This window comes from Mauremys reevesii, linkage group 8, assembly GCF_016161935.1.
Source record: "Mauremys reevesii isolate NIE-2019 linkage group 8, ASM1616193v1, whole genome shotgun sequence".
In the NCBI taxonomy this organism is placed as follows: Eukaryota; Metazoa; Chordata; order Testudines; family Geoemydidae; genus Mauremys; species Mauremys reevesii.
Window position 1 is genome coordinate 101,730,695 of NC_052630.1, and position 17,102 is coordinate 101,747,796.

Genomic DNA, 17,102 nt, shown 5'->3' on the forward strand with positions numbered 1-17,102 from the left:
TGGAGTTGTGCCTCTCTGTTTTAGTGAGCAGCCTGCTTTGTCTCTCTCTGGTTTTAGGTTCTTGTGTCTTTATTTCTCAGAATGCAGAATGATAAGTCATGTTACATGGCAACCTTCCAGCCAGAGTATTTATGTTTTTATCTACTTTGTGTGTATGCCATGAACAAACATCTTTGTGTTGATTGGAGTCCATAGGAGTGCTGTCTATGACTTCAGTGAGCGCAGGATCAGGCCCTATGTGACATAACATAAAACATTCATATAAGGTTGAATTAAAATGTTGCCAGGCTATATCTGAATACCCTGGTGCTGCTTTATGGAAGTCAGCAAAACGGTGTGAATATATTTAACAGCCTCCAATTAAGAATGTTAACTATTTTATGAGTAACTATAAAAATATATTTATAGTGGAGATGTACATGCCAGGCCGCAGGGTTTTCATGCAATGGCTATAGAGCCTTGTTTATTATTATTATTATTATTTCTCCTAGACGCATATAGATAGTGGAGCCACCCAGCCACATCAGTGATTAATTTCTTAACACTGAATATGTGTTAACATGAAGAACCATTTGCATTTCTATAGCGACAGCCATCATTAGATCTCCAAGCACCCCACAAACATTTCTTCTTTGAGGGGATGATGATAAAGCATTATTATTTACAGGTGGGGAAACTGAGGCACAGAGGTTTGACTCTCCCAAGGAAACACAGGGAATCAGTAACAGAGATGGAACTAAAACATGCATCCTCTGACTCCTAATTACATAACTCCGCGTTTCCCAAAGTGGAGTGGTGTGACTCACTCTATATAGGTGGGCACAGAAAGGCCTCTCCAATATCTCCAGAATCTGAGTCTCTCTAGCTGTAACCATTCTGAAGAAAAAAAACCTCGAAAATGTGACCCCAGTGTAGCTGCTGCAGCAGTATCTACCTAAGTTTGCAGAGAACCTGAAAATTACCTCGAGTTGTGCACTGCCAAATTAATTTCACTGTGTGACTCAGACGTTACTGTTGCTACTTGAAACCTTTACATGTTAGGATTAACTGTTTCACTGTACCAAACATGCAAGCGAAGAGAGGAAATATAGTGCAAAGGCCTACATGTTCCACTCCGACTGCTCATTTTGGGTAGACCTTTAACACGTGGCAGATTTGTACTAGAGAGAAGCTGTGTCTTGGCTGAGTCTCTCACTAACAGACAGAGGTTTGGAATAATTTCTTTGCTTGGCCTATAAAAGTCACTCAGATTTTCACTAACATCTTAGTACAGTATAAAGGCAAAAGCACAGTGTGTACAGTAAATCCACGACAGGAAGTCAAGAACTTGCCACTGGAGGAAGAATTTCTGCCTCGGGGTATGTCTACACTGCAATAGAACACCCATGGCTGGCCCATGTCAGCTGACTTGGGCTTACAGGGCTTTAAAACTGCAGTATAGGTGTCTGGGATTGCGCTGAAGCCCAGGCTCTGGATTCTCCCCCCTTGCGGAGTCCCTGAGCCTGCATGTCTACATTGCAGTTTTATAGTGCCTCAGCCTGAGCCCCATGAGCCCAAGTCAGCTGACGTGGGTCAGCCGCAGGTGTTTTACTGCAATGTAGACATACCTTGCCTATTCCAGTTCTGAATGATATGTTCACTAACCTAAGAAAATGGCCTTATTCTTATCCCAGTGATTTGAAGCAGCATACTGCAGAGCAATACTGTTTGCATACAGTCATTATGCAGTGAGCAGATGCATTTTCTCTGATGACCCTTGTAGCCTTTAATTTTATTTAAAGCGATGCTTACCGTAGTTGAGAGTACAACACCCTCTATAAATCCAAACACTGTCATAAAACTCACTCTGACTGTGGTAAGGTGACATAAGCATGCAGTTTTCTTGGCAAATTCAGCACTAAATGACTCTGATAACCTTACAAAACTCGTACCTTACAGAAATGCAGGAATCTGGATTCCCTATAAAAAAAAAATCCACTTGGACAAATTGTCAAAAGCAGCCTTTGGAATTGCACCCACCAATTAGTTATGTCCAAGTTAGTTTTACTTAAAATTTATAAAAACAGGGAAAGGGGGAAAAAATGAAACAAAGAAAAAACCAACAACCAGTTCTAAGCATCCTTAAGAGTTATTTAAAACTACAAACAGACATCAAGGCAAACCCAGCAGCAAACTCAGCCATGCACAGCACTGTAATTAGATCTTACCAAACAAGTGAAAAATAAGGGGATAGGATTCTCCTTTAGAGCTCTCAACCAGGTCAGGGTCCCATGGTGCTAAGCACTATATAAACAACTGGCAAAGGACATTCCCTGACTATAACCCACCCTCCACTTCACTCTAAAGATCGTGTCTCCCTGTCACAGGGCATGGCCACCTCCCAGACACCCCCTGGTGGCCTGAGGTGGTGGTGCAGTACCCCGACTCAGTTTCCCTTTACTCAGGCCCTCAATCAATAACTCCACTAGAAAAACTCTCTTGTGGCTGCTACCACCCCTCCTTGGGGTCTGGCTTTATGAACAAACAATTCAAAACCATCCTCAGAGTCCCAAAATATTGTCCATCAGTCCAATACCTATTCAGCTCTGCTAGTCCCAGGCTCTTCCTCAGCCTACTTAGCAGCAGCCACCCCAGCCCCTTCTAGCTGGAGTCCTTCTCAGCTCCTCCCAGCAGGAACAGCCCCATCTTCCTACCTTGTGTCCTTTCTTCCCCGGGAGATGGTCCAACACTCACTCCATGCTGCCTATTCGCTGGCTTTGAGAGGCCACCAAGAAAACTGCTCTGCTGTTGCCTTCACCCTCAGCCTTCTTCAGACCTCTGGCTCAGGCCAAACACTTCCCCCCAGTCACAGACCTCCTGCTCTCTACAGCCTCCGCCACAGCTTCCTCTTCCTGTGCCGCTCTGGCTCGTTAGAGAGACCAGCTGCTCTCCATCAGGCCCCATTGTTAATGAGGCACAGGGCTGGACCAGCTCCCTCTGAAAGGGCCCAGTCCACTGCGTGACATGCCCCCAAAGGAGATGAGTCTCAGTGTATCCTGAAGGTCAATATACTTGGGCTTATTCAGACCAAGTTGTGTGCCTGGAGGCACAAGTTCAAAGGCTCAGGTGGCCTCAAACATAATACCAGGGCAGGAGCAGCTTCCCTTTGACTTCATAAAATATTAGGGTAGGGAGGGACCCCAAGAGGTCATCTATAGAATCATAGAATTCAAGATCAGAAGGGACCATTATGATCATCTATGGTCCCTTCTGATCTTTTGCCCCTGCTTAAAGCAGGACTCCCTTAAGGGCTGAACTCACAACGCAGGGTTTAGCATACTGATGCTCAAACCACTGAGCTATCCCTGCCCCCAATTCTCCCCAAGCTCCCACTTGAGCACATCCACTAAGTGAAAGCAAGAGATCTCAAATATAGAACAAGAAGAGGGTAAATGTTTAGGGTCAAAACCAAGACACTCACAAGCAGCCTATCACTGGTGTTGCACACTCACGGTGAGACACACCCACGGTGAACAGGAGGGATGCTGTGTTGTTTTGGGAACTTGGTTAACAGGTCTGTTTACAGAAGAGGGTTAGTTAACCACAAAACTGTTCTGTTCATAATTTGTTAAACTGCTCAAAAGTGCACTCAGGCACAAGGCATCCTGGAGCATCTTCTGCCATTGCAGCTGTAGTTGGAAAAAGGCCCTGACAGTGAGGGAAATAAAAGGAGTGATTGTCATGCAGCTTCCGAAAGCAGCAGCTGAGGAGAGAGCTGCAAAGAAAGAAAGCAAGCATAAAAATCAAGCTGTTGTTTGAATGTAGGTTTATCTCAAGCAGGAACAAATTTAATTGCTGAAAAAGCTGTTAAATGATTAAAAGCCTTTTGTTATATACATACATTTTGAAGCCATTTTTTTGACTTCATTATTGTTTACATTACAGTAGAGTAACCCACACAACAGAGTTGGGCATTTTTCCCTCGACTCACACAGAGGCGGCTCCAGGGACCAGCGCACCAAGTGCGTGCCTGGGGTGGCAAGCTGTGGGGGGTGGCCTTCTGGTTGCCATCAGGGTGGCAGTCAGGCTGCCTTCAGCGGCATGCCTGCGGGAGGTCCACCATTCCCATGGCTTCAGCGGTAATTTGGCGGTGGGTACATCGAAGGTGCGGGACCGGGGAACTCCCACAGGCATGCCGCCGAAAGCCGCCTGACTGCCATGCTTGGGGCGGCAAAATACACAGAGCTGCCCCTGGACTCACAAAATAGTTTTATGAGCTGCCAGCTAAGGAATTTAGGCCCAAATTCTCAAGGGTATTTAGGCTGAAATCAGTGGAAGTTAGGAGGCTGAATAGCTTAGAGGCTCTGGGCCTTAGGCCTTCGACACAAGCAGCAGACACTCGTGCTTTTCTTACTGAAGGCCCCAGGTTCACGGTCCCCTACTGCTGTCACTGCAAGGAGTGTCCGTCCCAGCAGCTCCGATGAGTCTCAGCTGAGCTCCGGATTCCGCTGCCCGAGGTGCTGTGCAAACACGTAGGATGGGACATTCTATGGCTAATCTATGTATAAACCCAGAGACAACAGGACGATGCAACAACAGGGCTGCTAAGCCACAGGCATCCTGCCTGACCTGCAGCTCCCCGACTCAGGCATTCCTCCCGCCCAGCCAGCTTGTCACACATCTGGTCCCTGTGGGCCTGCGAACCAGACACACTGGGCTCTCACAGCTCCCCCTGCTGGACCACAAGCAGGGAAGCAAGATGAGAAGCTGGTTGGGGGGATTCAAGGGAATGAGTGGTCCCATGCAAACCTCCAACACTGGCAGCCAGACTCCGATCTGGGTCCCAGCGGTGTGAATCTGAACAGCATTAATGGGACAGTCTAGAGAGTCTTGTGGCAGGGGGCCATCCTAGAGCACCCCCTTGTGGCACAGTCAGGCCCTGCAGGTACACTTCCCTCAGCTCCCTTTTACTGGGGATCAGAACTAAATCACTCATCTCCAGAGTCTTTAAATAATTTTCCCCTGATAGGGTTCCCTGCCTCCATTCCCCACTTTAACATAAGAAGAGTGAAGAAGGGGTAGAGGGCCTCCTTAAAGAACGAGGGTGACTTTCTAAGTGCTTCTGTAATCGCTGCTACGTATGGTTTATCTGGGAAGGAGCTCAGGGGAAATTCTGTGTGTGCTTTATCCAGCAGTGGGTGGGGCACCAGCACTTTCTTTCCACCCTTCTGTCTCTTTAAATTTGCAGTTCTGCTAAATACTAAGCAGCAGGCTTTTCTGGTGAGCCAGGTGCAGTGGCTGCTGAATTCTGCCACACCACAACAGAGGGCTGTGTTATCTTTAATTCATACTAAAGTCTTACTGCAAGTGTTCTTGCTTGAACAAGACCCTGGTTTGTGAGCGTTAATGCTGGCTTCTCCCACCAGGGTCCCTGTGGAGTTGGAAGAGAGAGGTGGGGCAATATGGAGTTCTGTTTATTCTCCTGGTTAGCAGGGGCATAGAAGAGACTCCATTGATCTTCCTTAGTCCTTGATGAAACAAAGGCACGTTCTTAGAACTGGTTCGGTGGGAGCGACTGTCTCCAGCAATGGGTGAGAAATATGAAAAGCACTGGATGGCTGAAGAGCTCTCAGCAACCCAGAGCTTTGTTGTCTTCACGGGCCAAAAAGTGGTTGAAAGAAATCTCTAGATGTGATTGTTGATAGACCACTGACATCTTCATGCGAGCGAGTAGGATCTAACTACTTCCACCTCTAAAAGGGTGTCTGTTTATTGTTTACCCCTTTTTTTTCCTAAGCAAAAGTCTCCAGTCGGGAGCAACAAAGCTCCTATATGAGGATGATCTCAGGTAAGGGCAGCAGGGGATGTTCATAGTCCTGGGGGAGGTAAGGGGATGTGTTAGGAGTAAGAGGCAGTTCTGGAGTAGGATGCCAGATGGGGCAGAGCTGAGGCAATCAGGGGTTGGATCAGTTGGGGGCAGGGGAGCAGTTGACTCTCTGGAGGCCAAGGGGCTGAGGATGCCAGCAAGCCTGGACCTCAAGAGAGATCTAAGTATGGTCTCTTCCTCTGCAAAGCTCAAGCACTAGGAGCCAGATTCTAACCTTGGTCGTAGCAGTGTCAGTCTAAAGGACACTAAGGGGAGAATCTCTTTATAGAGTCTCCTAAAGGATCCGAAGGGGAGAACAAGAAACTAGTTTGGGGCAATGTTAAGAAAGGAAGAAAGTTCCTGTACGTATGAGAAACCAAGAAAGCTAAAGTCAAGATTTGTTTGGATTTTTTTAAGGCTAAGCTGCACATAAGTGATTTATAACAGAAGATTCCCACCTTAGAGAACTCTTAGAAATTTCACATTTGTTTTTTTTTAGGAAGCACCATAGCAAAAAGAAATAAAGGAGGAAGAAGAAGAGGTGAAAGGCGGAATGATTGAATACAACTGTTAAATAAAAAAAATGAAGATTGACTTTTGGAGAGGTTTGCAGGTTGGCCTCTATTAATGTTGTGTAATGTTTGATAGCAAAGAGTTATATGAGATGTTTGTAGTGATATTCTGTAGGTATACTTATGTTAGTGAGGGTATTTATAGACATTTAAAAAATAAAACTGATGTTTTTGAGGACTGATCATTTAAGGGAGCATGGCTGGCTGAGAGCTGTAAAGTTGAGACAATAATAATTTCAACCTCACAGGGGTGTTGTGAGGAGAAATACGTTACAGACTCTAAGGCACTCAGACACTCTGGTCACAATGGAGTAGGATCAGTAATGGGCTAAATAAATGAGTGTTGAGTTTCAGTTTTTGAACCGTTCTGTTTTGGATTTTCACTGGTGGCCAAAATTAAACTCTTAGGCCTTTAAGGCTTCTAGGATGTTCTGGATTCCAGATAGCACTCTGCCGGCTGCTGCCAAGGGCCACATTCCTTCTAGACCCCACTCCCCCCAAAAAACCCACCTTGTCTCCCTGAACTCTGCCACAGAACTTTCCACCTCTTCAGCTGACCTATGCCCTCAGGCCTCCAAAGTAGGAGAAGAAAAGTAGATTTGTTCCTCACTGACCGAGCATTATTCACCACACTGGTGCTGAATGACTTAACGGTTGCCCCTCAAACAACATCCTGCTTCTCATAAGCCCTCAGGAAAAGATGAGCCCAGGAGATAGTGGAAGGCGTTCATCTGAGCCCCAGGCAGGAGGAGCCTTGAGGCTTCTTCTTCCTTCAAACAATTTCCTTCTGGGGTACCATTTGAGATCGTCCTGCGAGCTGGGATCAGAGAGGCCATTTCTGGGCCTTGCACACCCCTCAGCCTGCCCAGGCCCAAATGTGGGATGCAATGAGTGAGAAGGACCCTGGGAAATGTATTTATGCATTAGACCCTCAGGGGTCTTAGAGGCTTAGACCCTCAGGGGTTCCTTCCCTCAGCGTAACACAACTAGCTCTGCCTGTCACCCCAGGCAAGGATTCCTTGTTTTGGAGGCCAATCGTTTTCCGCAATAAAAGTGTGTGCAGCGGTGGTCACAGCAAATGTCTGTGCAACATAGGAGCAGGGCTGGCTCCAGCGTTTTTGCCACCCCAAGCGAAAAAAAAGAAAAAAAAAGAAAAGGCTTCATTCTTCAGTGGCAATTCGACGGCAGGTTCTTTCCTCCGAGACTGAGGGACCGCTGCCGAATTGCCGCCGAAGAGCTCGACATGCTGCCCCTTTCCACTGGCCGCCCCAAGCACCTGCTTGCTGAGCTGGTGCCTGGAGCCGGCCCTGCATAGGAGACATTGGGCCTAAAATGACACCATTGACATTGGCCCAGGCAGCGAAGGCCCCAGGCTGATGGAGACCTGTGGCTCCTGATGGAGAAGACTCTCTCTGAGCGAACTAAACCCTGGGAGCTGGGATCATACATGCCATCTCCCATTCCTATCCTCTTCCCACCACAACAGCAGCTTTCACGTTGAATGGAAACCTGTTTCACACAGTGATTGTGAGGCCCTCTACCCCCGGCACCCGCCATACTCTACTACACAATGAGGGCTTTTGACAAGGAGTGAGGGTGAGAGGCTCTGTCCACATGCTTCTAGGCCAGGGGTTGGCAACCTTTCAGAAGTGGTGTGCCAAGTCTTCATTTATTCACTCTGATTTAAGGTTCCACGTGCCAGTAATACATTTTAACATTTTTAGAAGGTCTCTTTCTCTAAGTCTATAATATATAACTAAACTATTGTTGTATGTAAAGTAAATAAGGTTTTTAAAATGTTTAAGAAGCTTCATTTAAAATTAAATTAAAATGCAGAGCCCCCTGGACTGGTGGCCAGAACCCGGGCAGTGTGAGTGCTACTGAAAATCAGTTTGTGTGCCGCCTTCGGTACATAGGTTGCCTACCCCTGTTCTAGGCTCTAGGGTCCTGGCCATCTTGTTAAACTCTCACCCCCCACCCCCCGTCCTGTTAAATCTCAGGAGACTGATCACATCAGGTTCATGCACAAACTTAAAGAGAAGGCTATGTGCACGCAAAGGACTGTGTTTGTGAAGCACCTAGCACGGTGTGGTCCTGATCCATCACTAAGACTTCCTAGGGGCTACGGCAATACAAATGAAGAATCCTGGGCATCAAATAAGGCACTAGACAAACACTGGCAGAAAAAATGGGCATTAAAAATTTCAAGCACATTAGAGACTGGATTTTTCAGCTTTGGGAAACATGGTTTACAGGAATAAGCCACTTAAAGTCCATTCTCATGTTTAAAGTTTGCTCTGGTTTTTTTCGACGGTCTTGGTGTCTTTATGTCCACCGGTGCCATTTTTTAAAAAGAGGAGTAAGAATAACACTATAGAATCATAGGGTGGGAAGAGACCTCAGACAGTCATTTAGTCCAATCCCTTGGTCAAAGCAGGACCAACACCAACTAAATTGTCCCAGCCAGGGCTTTGTCAAGCTGGGCCTTAAAAACCTCTAAGGAAGGAGATTCCACCACCTCCCTAGGTAACCCATTCCAGTGCTTTACCACCCTCCTAGTGAAACAGTGTTTCCTAATATCCAACCTAGACCTTCCCCACTGCAACTTGAGACCATTACTTCTTGTTCTGTCATCTGCCACCATTGAGAACAGCTGAGATGCATCCTCTTTGGAACCCCCCTTCAGGTAGTCTCCCAACATTCTTAGCCTGGCTCAGTACCATGGAGGATGCCTGGATCGGGAGCTCCATTAGCAGGCCTATTTACAGCAAAGGGTTAGTTAACCACAAAATTACTGTGCTGATCATTTGTTAAACTCCTCCATCAATCAGGTATCCTGGAGCTGTTAACCACCTGTCACTAGGCTCCAGGAGCGTCTTCTGCCAATTGCAGCTCTAGTTATGCACAGCTCTGTCAGTGCGGGGAATGAAAAGGCAATGGAGCAATAGTCAGACAGCTTTAAACAACCAGGAGTCAGAGCTACAGTTTGAATGTAGGTTTACTTCATTCAGGAGCAAATATAATTTGCTACAACCCCCCAGCCCCCAATCTTCCACCACCCTTAAATTAATTATGGGCCTGGGAGCTGTACACAAACATAGTAAGAGCTAGTTCCTGGATCAAGGTGATCAGGTTTAAGATTAGGCACAAGTGGAGATAACATACAACCTTGGCTGGAAGAGAGGGACGGGGGAAGGGGTGGGAATATTAATATTAATAGTAATTTTTTTGTGCATAGATTAGTTGTGTGTTTTGCTATCAAACTGCCTCATTTTCAGTGCACAAAATCATAGGCGGGAATAAAAAGTTACAAGTTAGGTGGAAGTTTAAAGACTAGCGTGAGAACTCTTTGAAAACATAGCCCTAAGTGTGGGCAGCAAGCAACATGTTAATACAACTGATTCATGAGATCATGATTGTTAGCCCCCTGCTAACTAGCTGCGATACAGGAAGCTCTAGTGTCATAGACCCCTAAGGTACGGTGGTGATCATCTCCTGTGGACTCCTGGATGGCACAGGCCAGAGCATTTCAACGAATGATTCTTGAATTGAGTCCAGTAACTTGAGGTTGAACTGGAACATCTCTTAGATAGTAAGACATCCAGTGTTGACTTGAAGGCTCCAAGTGAGGGCAAATCCACCACACTTCCTGGGGAGCTGTTTCAGTGGTTAACTACCCTTAATGTTAAAAATGTGCATCTTATTTCCAGTCAGAACTGAGGGATTATAGCTGGGGTGGGTGTATTTATTTATCCTTTGGTGCAATTTGTAAATCAGTAAAGAACAAGTATGGGGTTTCTTTCAGTTTAATTTGCGATAATCAAAAATGCAATTTCCCCCCTTTGGGTCTATTTCAGACAATCCACACAGGGTGTGTGTGTGTGGGGGGGCTTCCCCTTCCCACAGCTTCAGCTGGGGCCAGAGTCGGGAGCTGCTGTGCGGGGCTGGCACTGCTGCTGCGGAGCGAGGTTGGGAATGGGGGCTTCCCCCATCCTGCTTGCCAGGAAGCCAGGGCTTTGGGCTTCCACCGTTGGGCAACGGATTTTTTCCAGAGGCCCCCCAGTTGGCGGGGGCCCCTGGGCATGGGCCCAGTGGCTATCCCATCACTGGAAAGAGAGGATTTTATTTATTTCTCCATTGTGTGGTAGCTACTTCCAAAGACTGTCTGTTTTAGGTACGTCTATGCCCCCCCTTACCATAACTCCCCACAAACTCGTACAGTATTTATCCTCACTACCACCCCATGAAGTGGGGAAGTGAACATCTGGGGTTGGAAAAACTCCATGTTTAAGCATAGAGCAGGCAATCGTGCATGACTCTTAAATACAGTACAATAGGCAGCTGTGTACCAATAATCCTCTCCCGTCAATCCAAGGGCTCATTACATTCTGTCACTTTGTTGTACCGCACAGTGTGGATTGCCTTAACCAGAACTCCTCTTTCTCCTACAGGCACTTAGTGAAGTGCTGATGCTATCATTACTGCTGACACCAGGCCCGTTTTCATCGTGTTTATTGCTGTTCACTGATCAATGCATTCTGTCACTACACACTGTTCACTGGGTTGAATGCACGTTCAACCAGCCATGACTTCTTTCTGGTGTTTGTGTGCATCAAACACGCTAGAGTGCCACCTGGTGTCTGTCCTGGAGATAAGTGTCTTGGCTTTGATATGTTTCCACTGGGAACACATGAATATGTTGCTGCGCTGCCGTGAACAGAGCAGGAAATCTATCTATTCTGGTATTTGTGATGACGGATGTAATCCTGCAAGTAGTAAGCTAGCTGCCTGAGGGCAGATATAGCTTATCGTCTATACTCGGGGACAGAGAGAGTTTATTTGTTCTTAAATAAAGCTTTAAGTAATAGGGTGAAATGATGCAGAAACAATTTCAGGGGAAGAGGGGGAGTTAGGTGCGGAGCCAAACCTTGATTTTGAACATTAAAATGGTTAAAGTTTCATCAGTAAAAATTGTGGAAATGATTTTCACCATTACTGAGTCCCATGGCTGGAATGAGCTGAAGCGTCATCAGGAGTTGTAACTTCCCTGCTCCCTCCCTCCTGCCACTTCAGGGAGATGTACAAGGAGGGTTGTATGTTTAGAACCTGATCCCAAACCCATCAGAGTCAATGGGCGTCTTTCCATTGATTTCAATGGGCTTTCAATCCGGCCCTGATGTCCCAATCCTGCAATTAGATCTGCTAGCGCAGAACCCTGATTTTAATGGGGTTATGCATGGGCTCAGGGGTCAGCCCTTGAAAATGTGATCAGAGGGTCTTGACAGGGTTACTGGCCTACTGGATGGGGGGAAGTTGTAGATGTGATATATCTTAATTTTAGTAAGACTCCTACGTGTCTCATAAATCAACTAGGGAAAAGTGGTCTGGATGAAATTACTATAAGGTGGGTGCAAAACTGTACTCAAAGAGTAGTTATCAATGGTTCGTTGGGGAAGGGGGAATATCTAGTGGGGTCCAACAGGGGTCTGTCCTGGGTCTGGTACCATTCGATGTTTTCATTAATGGCTTGGATAATGGAGTGGAGAGTATGCTTATAAAATTGGCAGATGACACCAAGCTGAGAGGGTTTGCTAATAATTGGGAAGACAGGCTTGAATTCAAAATGAATTGAAAAATTGGAGAACTGGTCTGAAACCAACAAGATGACATTCAATACAGACAAGTGCAGAGTCCTACACTCAGGAAGGAAAAATCAAATGCACAACTACAAAATGGAGAATAGACGCTAGTACTGCTGAAAAAGATCAGAAGGTTATAATGGATCACAAACTGAACAAGAGTCAACAATGCGAAAAAGGCTAATATTCTGGGGTGTATTAACTGGAGTGCCATATGCAAGACATGGGAAGCGAGTGTCGTTCTCTACCTGGCACTGGTGAGGTCTCACCTGGAGTACTGTGTCCAGTTCTGGGCCCCACAGTTTAAGAAATATGTGGACAAATTGGAGATAGTCCAGAAGAGAGCAACAAAAATGATAAAAGGTTTAGAAAGCTTGACCTCTGAGGAAAGGTTAGAAAATCTGAGCATGTTTAGTCTTGAGAAAGGAAGACTGAGCGGGGACCTGATAACAGTCTTCAAATAAGTTAAAGGTTGTTATAAAGAAGACTGTGATCAATTGTTCTCCATATCCACTGAAGGGAGGACAAGAAGTAATGGGCTTAATCTGCAGCAAGGGAGATTTAGGTTAGATAGTAGGAAAAACTTTCTAACTTTAAGGATAGTTAAGCTCTGGAACAGGCTTTCAAGGGTGATTGTGGAATCCCCATGCTTGGAGGTTTACAAGAACAGCTTAGAAAACACTTGTCAGGAATAGTTTAGGTTTAGTGGTCCTGCCTCAGCATAGGGGGCTGGACAGGTGACCTCTCGAGATCTCTTCCAGCCCTACATTTCTGTGATCTTAAGATCAAATGGAAACAATAGCAGAGCACTCAGAACCAATCAATGGAAATAGCTTTTCAGGAAGTCAGGCATGACAATGAGGATATGGAATGGAGACAGAAACTGGGTAACGTAATGGAGACATGCCTCAATCCTCACCATGACTTTGGCGCAAACAATGAAGAATCCAGCCCAGAGCAAATCCATCTCAGGTTTTTACACTGACAGCGGTGCATGCTGTTGGAAATTTAGCTGGGGCTGTATATATGCTCATGCACTACAGACATGGTCTGTGATGCTCCTAGTTACCTAATTCACTGTTGAGGCTCTGTGACTTGGTTTAAGGAACTCCTGGCAAATGGAGATATAATAATTAAAGCTGAGTGAATAATTGATTGTTTGGTCCAGTGGCTGAACTGACAAATCCGAAAAAGAAAATTATTTAGTTCTGAAGAAAAAGTGATGTTTTGGAGTTATATTTGGCAAATTGAAAACATTTCCTTTAGGTCAAACAATATGTTTCAAATATCAATTCAAAATGAAATGAAATATCGAAAAGGTTCATTTAAAAAATGTCAGAAACATTTAAACATTTCTGAATTATTTTTTTCATTCAGCTGAAATTACTTGGCAAATTTGACCCAAATTTGCAAGTAGTTTCAGCACCACAAAAAAGGCATTTTGGGACAAATTTGCTATCCAGAGAAAAAAAGTTCACCCAGCTCTAATAGTGAAGTCAAATTTTGCTTTCAGATTTTAAAGTCTAATGAGATCATTATGATCATCTTGTCTGACCTCCTGTTTAATAAAGCCCATTGAACATCATCCAATGCTTACTGCATCGATCCAGTAATTTGTGAATGATTATATATTTTAGAAATGCATCCAGTCTTTATTTAAATACTCCACTTTCAGTTACACCTATGTAGTCACGCTGAATTACATTGGTTTAAATATGATCAGCAGTTTGCCCTTAAGAGACTTGCAGTGTTGAAATGACATATTACCTTGTTTAACCCGTAAATCAATCTAATGTATCTATCTAGAATAAAAATGAATATCTTTAGCTTTCAAAATGTACTCAACTTTTTAAAATGCATCATTAATCTGTCAATTTCCAGATGCCCACATAACTTTATAAGGCTGTGTAGGATTCAAGCCGGGTATTGTACCAGCATTATTACAATTTCTCTGCTGCCTTACGGTTTGTGCCTGTGTTTCTGGGCTCTTGATTTGTGGGAAAATCAATAAAGATTTTAATCATAAAAAGCAACAATAGCAAAACCCCAAGACAAGTTTGCAAAGCTTTCCTTTTGGCACTTTCTTTTGTTGAAAAACAATGTGTAAGAATATTTAAATTATAGCAAAATATTAAAAATAGCTTCTAATTAGCTGTAAATAATGTTGCTGGAGGGGGACAGCTGAGCTCTGAAGTGGATATTAACTGTTTTTTTTTCCTGTTTCAAGATGAGTCATTACTTTATTGTTAATTTTCTTTCTTTCCATTTCATTTGGCAACGGTCTCTGTAGAACTTTCACTAGTTTTAGATATTCTGCCTACTGAATCCTGGCTACCTCATCTGCAGGTTAAATCAGCTACATCACGGATGGCGAAAATCGAAGTAGAGGAACTTAACTCAGAAAACAGTTGTAAACTTTGCTCATGAGACCATAATGTCACCTAGGTATAGGTGATATAATATTTATGTGGAACCTTGCATTTGAAGGTTCTCCAATTAGTCAGTGGAATGGTGTGATTTTGGGGTATTCTAGATTTAAGCAACAGCAAATCAAAACCAAAAGTCATCATCATCATAATAAAAAAAATTGCCAATCAGAGCCAATGCTAAAATCCACTTCAATGGAGTTTTGGATCAAGCCATTAAACATTGATAGCAGGGGCGGCTCCAGGCACCAGCACGCCAAGCGTGTGCCTGGGGCGGCAAGCCACGGGGGGTGCTCTGCCGGTCACCGCGAGGGCAGCAGGCAGGTTGCCTTCGGCGGCATGCCTGCGGAAGGTCTGCTGGTCCCGCAGCTTTGGCGGACCTCCCGCAGGCATGCAGCCGAATCTGCGGGACCGGGGACCTTCCGCAGGCAAGCCGCCGAAGGCAGGCGGCCTGCCGTGTTTGGGGCAGCAAAATACCTAGAGCCGCCCATGGTTGATAGACTATGGGCTGAATAGATACATCTGTCTTTGTCAGATTAAATGAAAGTCAGTGGTGAAAATGGGGGTGTACTCTCCAAGTTGGGTGGAATAGGGTTGGCAAATGGATACTTAACTCTGTGCTGTGTGTAGCATGGAGCCATTTAGTTCTCAAGTGTTGCTGAAGCTTGTGATGAGGAGACATACACACTGTGCTCTCTGTGTCTACACTGCAATCAAAGACCCATGGCATGGCCACCAGTCAGCTGGCTCAGGCTGCGGGGCTATCAAATTGCAGTGTAGACATTTGGGCTAGAGCTGAAGCTAGAACTGAGGCTCTGCGAAGGAGAGGGTCTTGAACCCCGGGCTCCATGGCCCATATTCTGCCTTTCCCTCAAGGTACCTCCCAAACAGATCCTTATATGAATTGCAAAACCTGACTCTGACTTCATGCACAGCTCTCCTATGAAGGGTATTCTGTGAGTGGTAAAAGCTGTTGCTGGGTGAGGAAGCATAAACCCTTGAATCTCCCTGTCCCATCCGTGGAGCCTTCAGAACAACCTCATTCAGATCTGTGCCAGGGGGACAGGTTTGGAGCACCAAGCTGTCCCAATACAGGCAATTGCACGGACTACATGGAGGTTCTCCAGGTTAACAATGGAGTCACTGAGAGCTATTTACACCTCATCCACCTCTCGGCTGGATTACAGCAATGCAATAAACCTGGGCACAAAGCCTTCAGCACTTAAGAAACTCCAGCTAGTTCAGAACACCGCTGCATCTCTCCTCTCCAACACGGGCTACTGCGGACACATCAGACCTGACTTCTGCTCTCTATTCTGGCTGCCCATAGAATTTCAAATCAAGTTCAAGGTCTCTGTCCTTATCTTCAAACTGCTCCGTGACTTGGGCCCAAGCTCTGGGACAAAGACCGTGCTTGAGAACTCCGCCCCTCTGGCACAATGGAACTCCCAGCAATACGGGTAAAACTCATCTGTGCAAAACTGAACTTCCCCCATGTTCCGAGAGTGTGGAATGAGCTCTCCCAGGAAGTACAGACCAGCCCCCAAACCTCACCACTTTCTACTCCAAGTGCAAGGCACACTTCTTGGATCTTGCCTTCTCCTACATCTAGACATAGCCACAGGTATAGTTATATTAAAACAAACAAAAGACACCCTATCAAAACAATACCCTCCACGGCACAGGCCTGGGCCTCTGGGGAGAGGATGAGTGAGCAAACAACACAGGAAAGATGTAGAGTCATGTTGCTTAATGCACTACTGAAAGATGCTCAGATATTGCAGAGAAGAGTGCAGTATAAAAACCTATATAGAATACAGGGAGTGTCTTCTTCATTACGTTCTTTCAATTTCCCCATCTCTTCCCCCCCTCCCCTGCCCTGTCCTTTATAAAGCTACTGCTTGACGAAGCGTTACACAATTTATACTCTCACAAAACGATCCACTGCCATGGCAGCGAAACATCAAGATATAAACAGTTTATTTCTCCCAAAATCTGTAAGGAAAACAAACCGTTTTATAAGGCTGAGACTCTCCCTCCCGCCCCCTTCCCTGCACGGCCTCAAAGGATTGCCAATGTAAAATACAAGGGAGAAAATAGACCTTAAATAAACAGAAATGTGAGCATTATTTACTATCCACTGGTTATTTGCCAAGTAGACATCGGCCAAGCAGACATTAGGAAAATATTTATGCAAGCATTAATATATTCTTTACACATGACACATTGCACGTCATTATTTAGTTGTGCTGATAACACGGAAGCTTTACTAGCAGCATATTTCTTCCTGTGCTTAGAACTCTTTAAAGCATGTTTAAGCCTACCATTAAATCACAGCCAGATATATTTTGTATACACGTGAACATTCCCCATCCCCGACCCCCAAGCCATCCAGCTCTTTGACAGTCATGTTGCTGAAGGCTCTTGTCTTTGCATTTTTGTTTCTCCTGGGTAATTGTATTCATCTTTAAAATAACTCTTCCTAGCACATCCCAACCATCTTCTAAATTCTCCTTGAACATCCATCCTTCCAATTCCAAAGCTCAGTGATGTGACTGGTCCATACAGACAGGTGAATCAGAAACGAATCATATAAGACCCAATCCAAATCTTTTCTGAG

General features: G+C 45.2%; 1 protein-coding gene and 1 long non-coding RNA gene across 2 annotated transcripts in view; both read right to left on the reverse strand.

The window, feature by feature from the left end:
- SLC5A9 (solute carrier family 5 member 9) overlaps positions 1 to 3,023 on the reverse strand; it is a 147,048-nt gene extending 144,025 nt beyond the window's left edge. Inside the window, exon 1 of the mRNA XM_039486474.1 lies at positions 2,694 to 3,023. The gene's annotated coding sequence lies outside the window, so the exon portion shown is untranslated. The remainder of the gene's footprint in view (positions 1 to 2,693) is intronic.
- A 637-nt stretch (positions 3,024 to 3,660) lies between these two features.
- Positions 3,661 to 17,102, reverse strand: part of LOC120371034 — a 29,178-nt gene continuing 15,736 nt past the window's right edge. Inside the window, exon 6 of the long non-coding RNA XR_005584105.1 lies at positions 3,661 to 3,754. This is a non-coding gene — a long non-coding RNA (uncharacterized LOC120371034). The remainder of the gene's footprint in view (positions 3,755 to 17,102) is intronic.